Source organism: Thamnophis sirtalis, unplaced genomic scaffold, assembly GCF_051295495.1.
Source record: "Thamnophis sirtalis isolate CommonGarterSnake01/CBP01778 unplaced genomic scaffold, rThaSir2_p1.2 scaffold_3, whole genome shotgun sequence".
Classification (NCBI taxonomy): Eukaryota; Metazoa; Chordata; class Lepidosauria; order Squamata; family Natricidae; genus Thamnophis; species Thamnophis sirtalis.
In genome coordinates this window covers 169,413,730-169,427,897 of record NW_028261383.1, presented here as the reverse complement: position 1 = coordinate 169,427,897, position 14,168 = coordinate 169,413,730, and the positions used below count along the sequence as shown (strand labels likewise).

Below are 14,168 nucleotides of genomic sequence, written 5' to 3'. Positions count from 1 at the left end.
CCTTTCTTCTAAGTTTATCACAAGCCAGGCTCCCCCAGTCAGGGAAGACAAATATTTTGCATGGCCTTAAACCAACACAAAAGCCATCCTTTCTGGCGCCACCAAGTCAGAGAGATTTTCTTTTTGTTGTTGTTGTGTTGTCCCCCTCCCTTCTCCAACAACTTTTTTTTCGGGGGGGGGGGACCAGTTTGGTTTCCTTGCTGTCCTCCCAACCCACAAACTCTTGTGACTACTTTGAAAAGAACAGGCGAAAAAGGGTCTGTCATTCTGGAGTGGAGGAGAGAAGTGGCTGCAAACTTCCATCCTTGAGGTTGAGCGGTTTTTTCTCCCTCTTTTAATTTTTTCCCCCCTGTTTTTTGGCAGGTGGTTGATGGAAACCACATGATGGTTCAGCCCCTGAAGTCATTTGTGTGTGCGTGTGTGTGAGCGTGTGTGTGTGAGCTCTGTACCTCATTGAAACCAGCTTGCCTACAAGGAAGTCAACCCCTCTCAATCCCCTCTAGTACAGTACAGCCTCCTCCAGTCCTGCGAAGGGCTTGAGACACACACTCAGCTCCAGTCTGCTGGCAAAAGTGAGAGGGGGGAAACATACAAAAAAAAACAAACAAGCAGAGGAATAGAAAAAAAGGACGGACTTTAACGAGGCAGCCAAGCAGAAGGCGCTTGGGTGGAGAAGAAAGATCTGCTTCAAGGTGTGATTCTGAGGACCAAACTCTGATCTGAAGGTATTTTTTCTTTTTTCCCTTCCCTTTCTCTTCTCTTAACTTACTTTCCAAAGTTTGGTGTGGAGTTTTTGTTTTGTTTTGTTCTCTCCTTTGGAGAGTCTTTGGGGCAAATGGATTAAATGCAGTGGACCACACAGGAATTTCAGCCACGGAACCAGCAGAAACTGGGGATTTGAATTTTTACATCCTTTGCTTTCGCCCTCAACTTAAGCCACAATGTTCTTTTACTCTAAACCCAGTAGAAGTTCCTCCTCCCTAATTTTTTTTTTTAAAAATCCACTCTGTTCCACTTACCGTCCCATCACCCTGTCTCTCTCCCCCCACATCCCCGCTCTAACTATCACTTCTCTTAGGCTCTTAGGAATAAATTGTAAGAGTCCTGCATTTCTACGTCTCACGCACCCTTTCTCTAGCCGCATAAATTTCATGTGTACGTAAGGGTTGGAATTGTTCTCTCTGGTTGTCATTCCCCACATTTTGCTCCCCCTCCCCGTAAACCGATGAGAATCCTACTGTTAACAGCTTGTTCTTAAGCTCCCTTATTCTCAGGTTTCCTTTCATCTGCTCGGCAGCTGCCTAACCTCGTAAGACTTATTTGATCGTTTCATTCTCGCTCCCTGGAAAGATCTTTTAGGGAACCCCTGTGTTGTAGCTGGAGAGGAACTGCAATAGGTGTGTAACACAAGGAATCTCAGCAGCTAGCCACCCTTCATTCAGGCTCCCTTACGGTGCGTCTCCAACCTTTTTTGAAGGATGGCTCCAACCCTACTAAGAAGGGAATTTGGGACTATCATCTCAAACACTGGGCTTGGTCCACACTTAGGTGCGGCTGAGTTGGAGACGAGATGGCATTCACTGGGGAGTTCAGCCTTGAGGAAGTGAGGAGAGATGGCATATATTGTGGGGTAGAAGCTGTGCATGTTCATCTATGGTTTTTGTCTTAGATCCCAGCATTTGTAGGAGCGGAAATCCATGAATATGGATCTTTCTTATTTCTAAGTATAGATTTTTCTGCAACAGAGTAAATGTGTCAACTGGCTGGGGCAATCCTCAACAATTCCCATAATCAACCAAGCTGGAAGTAGGGAATTGTATCTGGAGCTGTACTTGTGCTTATCTAGCTAATATATCAAAGGTCTCCATGCCCAAATTCCTTGCATCCAAAAAGAGAAGTGAACTGAATCTACCAGACCTTTTTCTAAAGCAGGACTTTCCAAGGGATTTGGTTTTGAAAGCACCTCTCTTATATCCCTTTCGCTTTGGGGTTTTTTCCCCATCTCGTGCAATCTCCCATTCTCAGCCTCTGCAAACTAGTAAGTTAAAATTAAAGGGTGAATTTGGGGGGGGGGGATGCAGCTCCGAAGGGTCTTTCTGAGTTCCCATAAAAAGAGAGCCTCAGATCTGCTCATTGACTCTAGCGCCCTCTAGCCCCACTTGCAATTATGCAAGATTCGCCATCAGAAGAGCGCCTTTTGGTCCAGATTTGATCGTATCCCGGGAGCTGCCAGAGGACTCTTCAAAACTCGCCAGAAGGGCAGAAACTGCCTTTCCCTGACATTTTCCGTCAATCTCTCATATTCAGAGGTGTCCTGCCTCTGGTCGTGGCGATTTTAACTCGCTTCCAAGTCACTGCCTTCCCCATCTAAGCCCCTTGTGGAGTCATTTAGCCTCTCATTCCATCTTGCAGGGACAACTATCTATCTATCTATCTATCTATCTATCTATCTATCTATCTATCTATCTATCTATTTATTATTTATTTATTTATTTATTTGTATGCCGCCCACTCCCGGAGGACTCCGGGCGGCTCACAAAAGACAAGGGAAAGGGGGGAAAACGAGACAAAGACAACATATTAAAAACAAAACCAACATTCACAATTTCCGTGGAGGTAAATGCTTCTCAGCCCCCCCCTCCCCCCCCAGCCTGCTGGAACAGCCAGGACTTGGTGGCTTTGCGGAAGGCCGGGAGGGTAGTAAGGGTCCGGATCTCCACGGGGAGCTCGTTCCAGAGGGCCGGAGCTGCGACAGAGAAGGCTCTCCCCCGGGGAGTCGCCAGCCAACATTGGCTGGCAGATGGAATCCGGAGGAGACCTAACCTGTGTGATCTAATTGGTCTGAGAGAGGTAATCGGCAGGAGGCGGTCTCTCAGGTACTCCCCTAAACGACACACGGAGTTGCAAGCTATAAAAGAGCACTTTTATTTTGTCTACCTTTCTGTTTTGTTGCTGTTCTTTGATTCGTTACTCTTCTGGGTTTTATCTTTCCTAGCCAATCAGCACCGGATCTTTCTGATACTTGGAGAGCATAGAGGCAGAGATTTATTGTTAAATTTATTTGCCGCCTATCTTGCTAAGGGGATAATAGCAATAGCAAGAGCAATAGCAGTTAGACTTATATACCGCTTCATAGAGCCTTCTCTAAGCGGTTTACTAAGCATATTGCCCCCAACAACAATCCGGGTTCTCATTTCACCCACCTCGGAAGGATGGAAGGCTGAGTCAACCTTGAGCCGGTGAGATTTGAACCGCCGAACTGCAGCTAGCAGTCAGCTGAAGTGGCTGCACTCTAACCACTGCACCACCTCGGCTCTTCAACACGGAGACCCGACATCTTTTGCTAAGGGTATACAGAGACACCCTGTATTCTCCCCTCTAATTTCTCAATTTAGCATAGCATTTTTTTTTTAAAAAAAAACCTTTCTTAAATCCAAGCTGTCTTGGATTTGTCCAGTGTGAGTCGAAACATGAGCAGAGGAGGCTGGAAGAGGTTTTTTTTCATTCATAGCCAGCGTAAATGTTTGCAAACCGGAACTGCAAAGCCAGCCGGGAGCTTCCTATTCCCACCACCCTTGGAAGCAATTAGACAACGAGACACACACCCCCTCCGGGAAGATCGGAAACCTGCCATGTCTGCCAGTTTAAGCAAAGCCTCCTCAATCCTTTTAGCGGATCGAGCACCAGGGAGGTGGGGAAGATGGTTATATAGATGTTGGAAAGAGAGAATAAGAGGGAGAAAATTAAGATGAACTGAGCTGATCCAAGGTTAACAACCGAGAGGCATCCAGCTAAAATGGGAGATAGCAGGGAAGAGTTGGTGGCTTTCACAGATAAAGCAAGAGGGGAGTGGCAGAAGAGCTTAAGCCAACAGATGTGGGGAGCACAGCCCCTTACTGCTGCCTCCATCTTTGGAAGAGCAGATCCAGACGGCTTGTGGAGGAAAGGCTGCCCGGGAGAAAAAAACTATATGCCTGCTTGCCAAGTCTGCATCCTTGCGCCAACTCTGCCTTTCTTGGCCGAGCAATTCCTTTGGCAGCCCGCTGCTTGCTGAGCTGGCAGGCATGATCCACTGCCTGCCATTAGAATCCTCAAGCTGGCTCCGCAGAGCCACAGATGTCAAAGCCACACGGGCTCCTCTGACCCACAGGACGTGGCATTTCCCCCCCCCCCACCCCCACCCCTCGGCCCGCAGGCTTCTTATTTTTAATTTGATTGTTCCAGAGCTGTGTTGGTCAGTCAATCCTGTACTTGGTTTTTCCAGTTGCCATCTTTTCCCTTTCTCCCATGATTGTACCAAAGGCCACATTGTCATGAGCCAAGGTGGCGCAGTGGTTAAATGCAGCACTGCAGGCTACTGCTAGATCAGCAGGTCAGCGGTTCAAATCTCACCGGCTCAGGGTTGACTCAGCCTTCCATCCTTCCGAGGTGGGTAAAATGAGGACCCAGATTGTTGGGGGCAATATGCTGACTCTCTGTAAACCGCTTAGAGAGGCCTGAAAGGCCTATGAAGCGGTATATAAGTCCACTGCTATTGCTATTATATTGCTATTGTCATGGCTGGAATCAGGACTCCGGGATGGATTCTAGGATCCGCTGGTTGAAACTGGCAGCCCTAGTCCTGAATGGTCCTGACACTTGAATTGTATTTGTATTTGTATTTATTTGTCTTGTATGCCGCCCACTCCCGAAGGACTCCGGGCGGCTCACAATAGACAAGGGAAGGGGGAAGACTAGACAAAGACAACACTTTAAAAACAAAACCACAACATTCACAATTTCCGCGGGGCTGGATGTTTCACAGGCCCCCCGGCCTGCTGGAGCAGCCAGGACTTGGTGGCTTTGCGGAAAGCTGGGAGGGTCGTAAGGGTCCGGATCTCGACAGGGAGATCATTCCAGAGGGCTGGAGCTGCAACAGAGAAGGCTCTCCCCCGGGGGGTCGCCAGCCGATATTGGCTGGCGGATGGAATCCGGAGGAGACCTAACCTGTGAGATCTGATCGGTCTGAGGGAGGTAATTGGCAGGAGGCGGTCTCTCAGGTACCCAGGTCCGATGCCATGTAGGGCTTTATAGGTAGCGACCAGCTACCTATAATTCTGGGGAATGGGGAAAAATGGGGAATTCTGTCCCCATTTTTCCTCTCTCCTTACATCATAGGGGAGAGACCAATTTGTCAGGCATTGTGTACCTAATATCTCAGTCCAATGTTCTTTCCCACTCTTCTAGGGTTTTTTTTTTTTTTTAAAGGCATACCATATCTCAGGGGTGGGTTTCAACCGGCTCGCGGCGGTCCCTGCGAACCGGTTGGTCGGCGAACCCGGAAGTAAGTAACTTCCGGGAGCGGCGACTGGCCCACCCGCCCGCCCGCGCTCCTTACCCGGTTTTGACGAGTTCTGCGCTTCCACGCATGCGCAGGACGCATACAGTGCCTGCGCGATCCTCCAGGAGCAGCTGAAGCATCGCACAGACGCTAGTACGCATGCGTGCGCCGCGCGCGTGCACGAGGACGCCGCCGGCCCCGTTCCAACCGAACCGGTTGGAACGGGGCAAGAAACCCACCCCTGCCATATCTCCGTGGTGTTGTGTTTTGTTTAGACCCCTTTAAAACATCCCTGCAATCTTGCAAAATATCCTTACAGGTTCAGAGGATTGTTTTCATGGGAGTAAATTTGAGAGGCAGGCCGCCTTAATCTCCTGACCTCGTAGGCAAGTGGGTTATAAAGCTAAGGGAGAAATGAGTAAGTAAAACGGTGCTGTGGTGCCATGGCTAAGAATGAGGGAGGTGACATTGGAACCAAAGCTTTGAGGCTTTAAGTTGCAATTAATTTGGAATTAAAATGTGCCTTTCTCCCCAAATGACTTTCAGCCTCATCCAAGCATTATGACTTGTAGTACAACAGTAACCAAAGCAGGCTTTAGCACAGGGATGATGGCTACCACTATAAGATATCACAAATCACCAGGGAAGAAAAGGCCAGGGACACTGAATCTACAAATTGAGCGCTTTAATTATATACTCTCCATTGCAGTAGGCTGACACACTGTTACAATACAATAACAGAGTTGGAAGGGACCTTGGAGGTCTTCTAGTCCAACCCCCTGCCTAGGCAGGAAACCCTATACCGTTTCAGACAAATGTCTATCGAACATCTTCTTAAAGTGTTGGGGCATTCACAACCTCTGGAGGCAAGCTGTTCCACTGATTAATTGTCCTCACTGTCAGGAAATTTCTCCTCCGTTCTAAGTTGCTTCTCTCCTTGATTAGTTTCCACCCACTGCTTCTTGTTCTACACTCAGGTGCTTTGGAAAATAGCTTGACTCCCTCTTCTTTGTGGCAACCCCTGAGATATCGGAACATTGCTATCATGTCTCCTCTAGTCCTTCTTTCTTTTAAACTAGACATACCCAGTTCCTGCAACCGTTCTTCATATGTTTTAGTCTCCAGTCCCCTTATCCTCTTTGTTGCTCTTCTCTGCACTCTTTCTAGAGTCTCCACATCTTTTCTACATCGTGGCGACCAAAACTGAATGCAGGATTCCAAGTGTGGCCTTATCAAAGCCTTATAAAGTGGTATTAACACTTCATGTGATCTTGATTCTATCCCTCTGTTTATGTAGCCTAGAACTGTGTTGGCTTTTTTGGCAGCTGCTGCCCACTGCTGGCTCATATTTAAATGGTTGTCCACTAGGACTCCAAGATCCCTCTCACAGATACTACTATTGAGCAAGGTACCACCTGTAGTGTACCTGTGCATTTCGTTTTTCTTGCCTAAATGTAGAACCTTGCTCTTTTCACCATTGAATTTCATGCTAATCTAGACTCGTCAACTCAAAGAAAGCCCTGTTAAATATGTATAGGTAAGTATGCCTAGAATTTCAGGCTGAACATCCCAACGAAGGAGAAAATATCTTGAGTATAAGTAGTATTTGTTTGGAATGAAGTCATGAAAAAAGCAGGAAATGCAGCAATAGTGACTAATTTCTTTATCCAATATGGGCATAGTCTAATTATGCATATCATTCTGATGCTATGTCAAAATTTCAAGCTGATTTATTTATCACACATATATATTCCACCTTTCTTCCAAGCGTTTGTGGGGAGGCGTTATTCCTTCTGTCTTCATAACAACCTGTGAATTACTTAGGCTTAGGGATTGATTCAAACATGCACACAATTCACACAAAACAGTGGATAAGCATCATTTCTTGATGAGCAACGCAACCGGTTACTGTTGTATGGACTAATGACTCATCCTAACAAGAAGCAATCCAAGTAACAAGTAAACAAATCAAGGAATATTGCCAGCTGTGGAAAAAAAATCACTCGCTCTACATGGGGCTGCCCCTGAAGAGTGTTCGGAGACTACAATTGGTCCAGAATGCAGCCGCGCGAGAGATACTGGGTGTACCGAGATACACCCATGTTACACCCATCCTCCGCGAGTTGCACTGGCTCCCCATCGGTCTCCGAACGTGCTTCAAGGTGCTGGTTATTACCTTTACCTGGATATCTACGAGATTGTCTTCTGCCACATACCTCCCAGCGTCCGATAAGATCTCACAGGATGGGCCTTCTCCAGGTGCCGTCGACTAGACAATGTCGGCTGGCGGCTCCATGGGGAAGGGCCTTCTCTGTTGCTGCCCCGGCCCTATGGAACGATCTATGGAACGAGCCAAGGTGGCGCAGTGGTTAAATGCAGCACTGCAGGCTACTTCAGCTGACTGCAGTTCTGCAGTTCGGCTGTTCAAATCTCACCGGCTCAGGGTTGACTCAGCCTTCCATCCTTCCGAGGTGGGTAAAATGAGGACCCGGATTGTTGTTGGGGGCAATATGCCGACTCTGTAAACCGCTTAGAGAGGGCTGAAAGCCCTATGAAGCGGTATATGTCTAACTGCTATCTACCCCCAGAGATCCGGACCCTCCCCACTCTCTCGGCCTTCCGAAAGTCTACTAAGACCTGGCTGTTCCGGCAGGCCTGGGGCTGTTGACCTCATGAATGAGGTCCAACCCCACTAAGGTTGAGTGTATGATGTGCCTTTTAATTTGTTCTCTCTCTATTTTAATTTTTTTAGTATTTTTTAGAATTGCTGTATGTAAGTCGCCCGGAGTCCTTCGGGATTGGGCGGCATACAAATTTATTAAATCTTAAATCTTAAACTCAAAAAGACGCATAGTTTGAAAACAGCAGGAATCTTTCTGATCATTAGTCCATTTGGCCTATCATTATTAATCATAATTCCTACAGTTGCTACAAGGTCTCCTAATTGAACATTTTTAATTGGAGACACCGGAAATTGGAAAGCAAATGCATCAACATTAAGCTATCACCTATTTCTGCACATGCATGCACACACCCACCGCAAAATTGTCTCTTGAAACTCAGAGATATGCTTCCATATTCTTCTTCTATAGTGTCAGCTGGAAATGGTTCCCCCACGGGGGAGTCATGAAATTCTTTGTCCCAATTGTACTTAATCATGATGCAACCATAATAAGAATTGCAAATACCGGTAATATCTAATCAAGATGAAAAATATCTGTTTTTTGTGGCATCCTCACGAACCTCGTCCTCATTTTGTTTCCATCCTTTAATATAAGATTGTATTCAGACATCCTGAGCTGCACCTGGGTTCGCACTCTGCCCTCCCCCTTTATACACAGGAAGTCCTCAACTTACAACAGTTAATTTAGTGACTGTTAAAAGTTACAGTGGCATGAAAAAAGTGAGTTATGACCATTTCCCACACTTACGGCTGTTGTGGCATCCTCATGGTCAATAGCAATAGCAATAGCAGTTAGACTTATATACCGCTTCATAGGGCTTTCAGCCCTCTCTAAGCGGTTTACAGAGTCAGCATATTGCCAATAACAACAATCCGGGTCCTCATTTTACCCACCTCGGAAGGATGGAAGGCTGAGTCAACCCTGAGCCGGTGAGATTTGAACAGCCGAACTGCAGAACTGCAGTCAGCTGAAGTAGCCTGCAGGGCTGCATTTAACCACTGCGCCACCTCGGCTCTCTTTTGTTCAACATGAACAAAATTAAAATGCTTGATAACTGACTCATATTTGTGACGGTTGAAGTGTCCCGGGCTCATGTGACCCCCTTTTGCGGTGTTCTGACAAGCAAAATCAACGGGGAAGCCAGATGTTGGGTTCAATTGGGCTCAGTTGAGGACTACCTGTATTCTGACACTATCGTAAGGGCAGCTTCAAGATGTATAACATGATTGAGGAGGCTTTCTCACTCATGCCTTGGAGCAACGGTGGGTTCGGGCTAGCTTTACTGCCAGTTTGCTCGTGCACACGCTGGATGCGCGCATGCGCAACTCATTTAAAATTGTTGTGCGCATGCGCAGAACTAAAAAACAAGATGGCGGCGGTGACCGGGGAACCAGTTCAGGGGCATGGCAGGCCTGGGTGGCTGCCGGTTCCAGCGATCCAGGCCGCCATACCACGACCAGGCTGAACCGGTAGGAACCCATCACTGCCTTGGAGGGAGGGAAATCAGGGGACTGCAGTGATTCTGAAAAGCGCAGGAGAGTCAGGATGGGGATCAGCTGTGGGAATACTCAATGCTTTGCTGGTATAATTTCTTGCCTCCAGTATGGAAGCAGAATGTTGCAGCATAGCAGCAAAGAAAGGTCCAAAGGACGCCTCATGCAGGAGATGTGAAACAACAACATTGATCTGCATTTATTTTTAAATAGTTCCTTTCACCCAACCAGAGCAACTTATCCTCCCTTTTCAACATGTTTTCCCACCCTCACATGACTGCAAATCTGGAAGATTCCGGTGTCGTAGCCAGCTGGTTCCTGGTGCACATGTTGACATTGTCTTCCAACTGGCACTATTCTTAAAAAATAAAGTTCAGACCCTAAATGAGCCTTTTGTATGGACAAGGAGCCAAATTATTTGAAAAGGCAAGCTCCAGTTTTTATCCTTTAGGTTGGAAATGGGGAGAGGTTTGCCGGGCTGCAGTGCAGATGAGAGTAGGAATCAAAACTCTTCACCTCTATTCATGAAAAGCAGAATCTGGCTCTGGCATAGTGGCAGCCGCAGCGGGGGAAACGCCTGTAATTGACAGCTTCATGCAGAGCGCTGCATGATATTTGGGGAAAAGTGCAAGATCAGGGCCAAGATGTGAACATGTTCAAGGCTGGTCCAAGATCATTGGTTGCAGGAAGTCCACCCCTACACGCTCTAATTAACAATCATGGAGAGCACATTCCACTCCAAAAGGCTGCTGAGAAAGTGTCGTGGAAATAAATAACAATTGCAAAACAGCTCTGCAACAGGGCACCGAGAGTGCAAGGGAGAACTTCCAATTAGCCCAGGAGTCTGAGCTTTGGCTAAGGTTGAATTAAAAGTCATTCATTCCAGGGGTTCTCCACTTTGTATAATCTTCCTTTCCTACCCAGAACAGATTGTTGTGGCCCGACTGCAGCCAGCAGAGCTGGTAGCAGACTCAGACAGTGAGGAGGTTGGGGAGGAACATGGGCCAGTCCTGGAGTCTGGGGAAGGCTCTGATGAGGGCTCTGCATTGGAGGCAGAGATAGGGCCAGTGCTGTCCGACAGTTATCAGCTGCCTTCGGAGTTGGATATTAATTGGTCAGAGGAACAGCTGGAGCCTGTTCCTTATGTGCGCATGTGCAGAGCTGCCAGGAGAAGGGAACAGCTAAGAAACAAGGGCCGACTCGGGAGCAAAGCCACAGGTGGATGGTGAATGGCCCCTCCCATAGGGGATAAACAGGAGCAAAAGAGGAAGGGGGGTTTGCAGGAGACAGTTAGTTCAATTTATTAGGGTGAAGATCTGTTCCTGAGCTGGGTATTGGACCTGGGTACTTGAGAGACCGCCTGCTGCCAATTACCTCCCAAAGACCCATTAGATCGCACAGGGTCGGCCTCCTCCGGGTCCCGTCTACCAGCCAATGTCATGTGGCTACAACCCGGGGGAGGGCCTTCTCTGTTGCAGCTCCGGCCCTTTGGAACGAACTCCCCGCGGAGATTCGGACCCTCACCTCTCTCCCGGCCTTCCGAAAAGCCGTTAAAACCTGGCTGTGTCGGCAGGCCTGGGGTTGATGAGCTCCCTTCCCCTCTCGACAGGTGTGGTTGTTGGTCATTTTAAATGCCTGTCTTGTATTTGTATGTTCCCTTTCCCGTTTGAGTTGTTCGCCGCCCTGAGTCCCTGCAGGGAATAGGGCGGCATATAAATAAAACAAACCTCAACCTCTTGCCAAGTAATTGCTGCTACAGCATGGCGTTTGGAAGATATCAGCCTGGCAACTCTCCAAGCCTGATAAAGGTCTGTAGTTGTGAAATGAAAGACTGTTTGCCAGGACTTTGCTGGAGAGGAATTCCCTTTAACCTAAGAGCCAAGGTGGCGCAGTGGTTAAATGCAGCACTGCAGGCTACTGCTAGATCAGCAGTTCAGCGGTTCAAATCTCACCGGCTCAGGGTTGACTCAGCCTTCCATCCTTCCGAGGTGGGTAAAATGAGGACCCAGATTGTTGGGGGCAATATGCTGACTCTCTGTAAACCGCTTAGAGAGGCCTGAAAGGCCTATGAAGCGGTATATAAGTCTACTGCTATTGCTGCTATTGCTATTGCTATTGCTAATTAAAAGAGGTTTTATCGGGATGAGGAGTCTGCTTCATGATCTTGGGGAAGCCTAGGTCAGAACACAAACCAATGTTTCTTCCTGGTCTCAAATCTGCTAAGAGGGAAAAAGATGGATTAGCTAGTCATTGGCTTTTGATGGGTAACACTCAAAGTCCTCCATTACAATTCTCCCAAAGGAGCTTCCCGTCACCATTCAAAGCTGCAACGGCACTGAAAAAGTAACTTTAGGACTGGTCATTTCACTTGCCACTGTCAGAACATCCTTACGACTGGGTATTTGAGATTTGGGTGTTTGCAACCAGCAAGCATTTATGCACCGTGCAGCATCTTGAGCATGATTGCTTATTTGCATGCTTCCTAGCCAGCATCTGACAAGCGGAGTTACTGTAGGGAAGAAATCATCAATAAAATTGCAAGTCGCGGTCACATGGTGTCTTATTCAACAACTGGGTTGCTTAGCAATGGAGTTGTTGGTCCAACTTGTTTTAATTAAGCAAGGACTACATGTATGAACTTTTCTACACCTTACCAGTCAAAAACATGATGTGCCTAGTCCGGGTTTCCATCCATAGAAGATCGTTTTTTTGTCAGAATTAAAAAGGCCAACAAAACAGTGGGAACACACAGGAGTATTCCAAAGGCAGAGGATAAAAGTCTACGCACACATCTGTGTATGCACACACCAGTGGTGGGTTTCAAAAGTTTTTCGAACCTACTCTGTGGGTGTGGCTTCCTTTGTGGGAGTGGCTTGCTGGCCATGTGACCTGGTGGGAGTGGCTTGCCGGCCATGTGTTCTCTCTCTCTCTCTCTCTCTCTCTCTCTCTCTCTCTCTCTCTCTCTCTCTCTCTCCTTCCTTTTGTCTCTCTGTCCCTTTTTCCTTTTTTCCTTTCATCTCTCTCACTTTTTCTTTCTTTTTTGCTTTCTTCCTTTCTCTCTCTCTCCCTCTGTCTGTCTGTCTGTCTGTCTGTCTCTCTCTCTCTCTCTCTCTCTCTCTCTCTCTCTGTGAGTCTGTCTGTCTGTCTGTCTCTCTGTGTGTGTGTGTGTCAGTGGTGGGTTTCAAAAAAATTTGGAACCTCTTCTGTAGGTGTGGCCTGCTTTCCGGGTCCACTGGTGGAACCTCTTCTAACCGGTTCGGTAGATTTGACGAACCGGTTCTACCGAACTGGTGCGAACTGGTAGGAACCCATCTCTGGCACACACACACTGGAGAGTAGTATTCCAAGCAATAGGGCAAAGACACAATAAAGCCCTTGTTTGGAAAGCTCCTACGTTTACATTTCTTTATATCGCATTCCTTCTAACATTCCTCCCTATTACTGTCAAAGTGTGTTAAAAGTTAAACAAACAAGAAAGAAAAGAGAACTTGGAATTGCCTGTTCTCAAGGCTGATGAGAAAGTTCAACTCTTATTAGTTTTTACTTTGACATTCACAGCATGGGGCTGGTGGCTGGAATAGCTCTGTTTTCCCTTACTAGGCCCTCTCTTCTGCGAGTCCATGCTCGCCCCCCCCTTGAGTTGGAATAAAATCATGCCATCTTAACCTTGGCTGTTTGCATCAACAATTCCTATCCTACATCTGCAGCAATTCCAACTGCATGCATACTCTTTCCAGACCCTCGGGCTTTGTAAATCACCAGCAAGCAAGCACCAACTAGGGGGCTGCAGCCTGACTAGGTTGGGCCCGATATTCTTGAATTGCAAGACAATGCTTTGGCTTTCCCAGGCTGTCTGCTCCTCTTCTGACATCCTATCTGGGCATTGCATACTTTATGATATGAAATGAAAAAAAACGTACAGGAAATCAAGCCTCAACCATAAAAACGTATCCACAATTTTTTTTTTGTACTATGGTATTACTTTTATCGAAAAGGTTTTTTTTTTTACAGAGAAAAAAATTATACAAATGTAAAGAACAAAAAAGTAAACGAATAAGTGAATAAGCAAGAAATAAAAGAGAAAAGGTAGAAAAGAAAGAAGGAAAAAAGAGATATAAAAAGCAGTTTCTGGTCTTCTTTACAGGAGTTATAGTCATTGCATTTATATTTTATCCTCTCTATAGTTATATTGTGGCTTTCTTTTTTTCCTTATTCTACCCTTGCTATTTCTCAAACCCATAAATCACAAATTGGTTTTTTAAAATAGTTTTAGCGAAAAGTACATACCGTAAATGGTTTCCAGTCAGAAGATGTGTCTATAATTTTTTTTTTAATAAACTGAGCAAGATCAAACAGATTATAATTTAGATAGGTAGGGAAGGAAAAAGCAAAACAGTCAGTACAGAAAGCTGGTGACCAGATAGAAGAAGAATATCTGCACCGTCTAATGCAGTGGTCTCCAACCTTGGCAACTTTAAGACCTGCTGGCTGAGGAACTCTGGGAGTTGAAGTCCACAAGTCTTAAAGTTGCCAAGGTTGGAGACCACCAAAGCTGGCTGAGGAACTCTGGGAGTTGAAGTCCACAGGTCTTAAAGTTGCCAAGGTTGGAGACCACCAAAGCTGGCTGAGGAACTCTGGGAGTTGAAGTCCACAAGTCTTAAAGTTGCCAAG

General features: G+C 46.7%; 1 protein-coding gene across 1 annotated transcript in view; it reads left to right on the top strand.

Moving 5' to 3' along the window:
- The first annotated feature begins 443 nt into the window (after positions 1 to 443).
- BGN (biglycan) overlaps positions 444 to 14,168 on the top strand; it is an 85,204-nt gene continuing 71,479 nt past the window's right edge. Inside the window, exon 1 of the mRNA XM_087710876.1 lies at positions 444 to 725. The gene's annotated coding sequence lies outside the window, so the exon portion shown is untranslated. The remainder of the gene's footprint in view (positions 726 to 14,168) is intronic.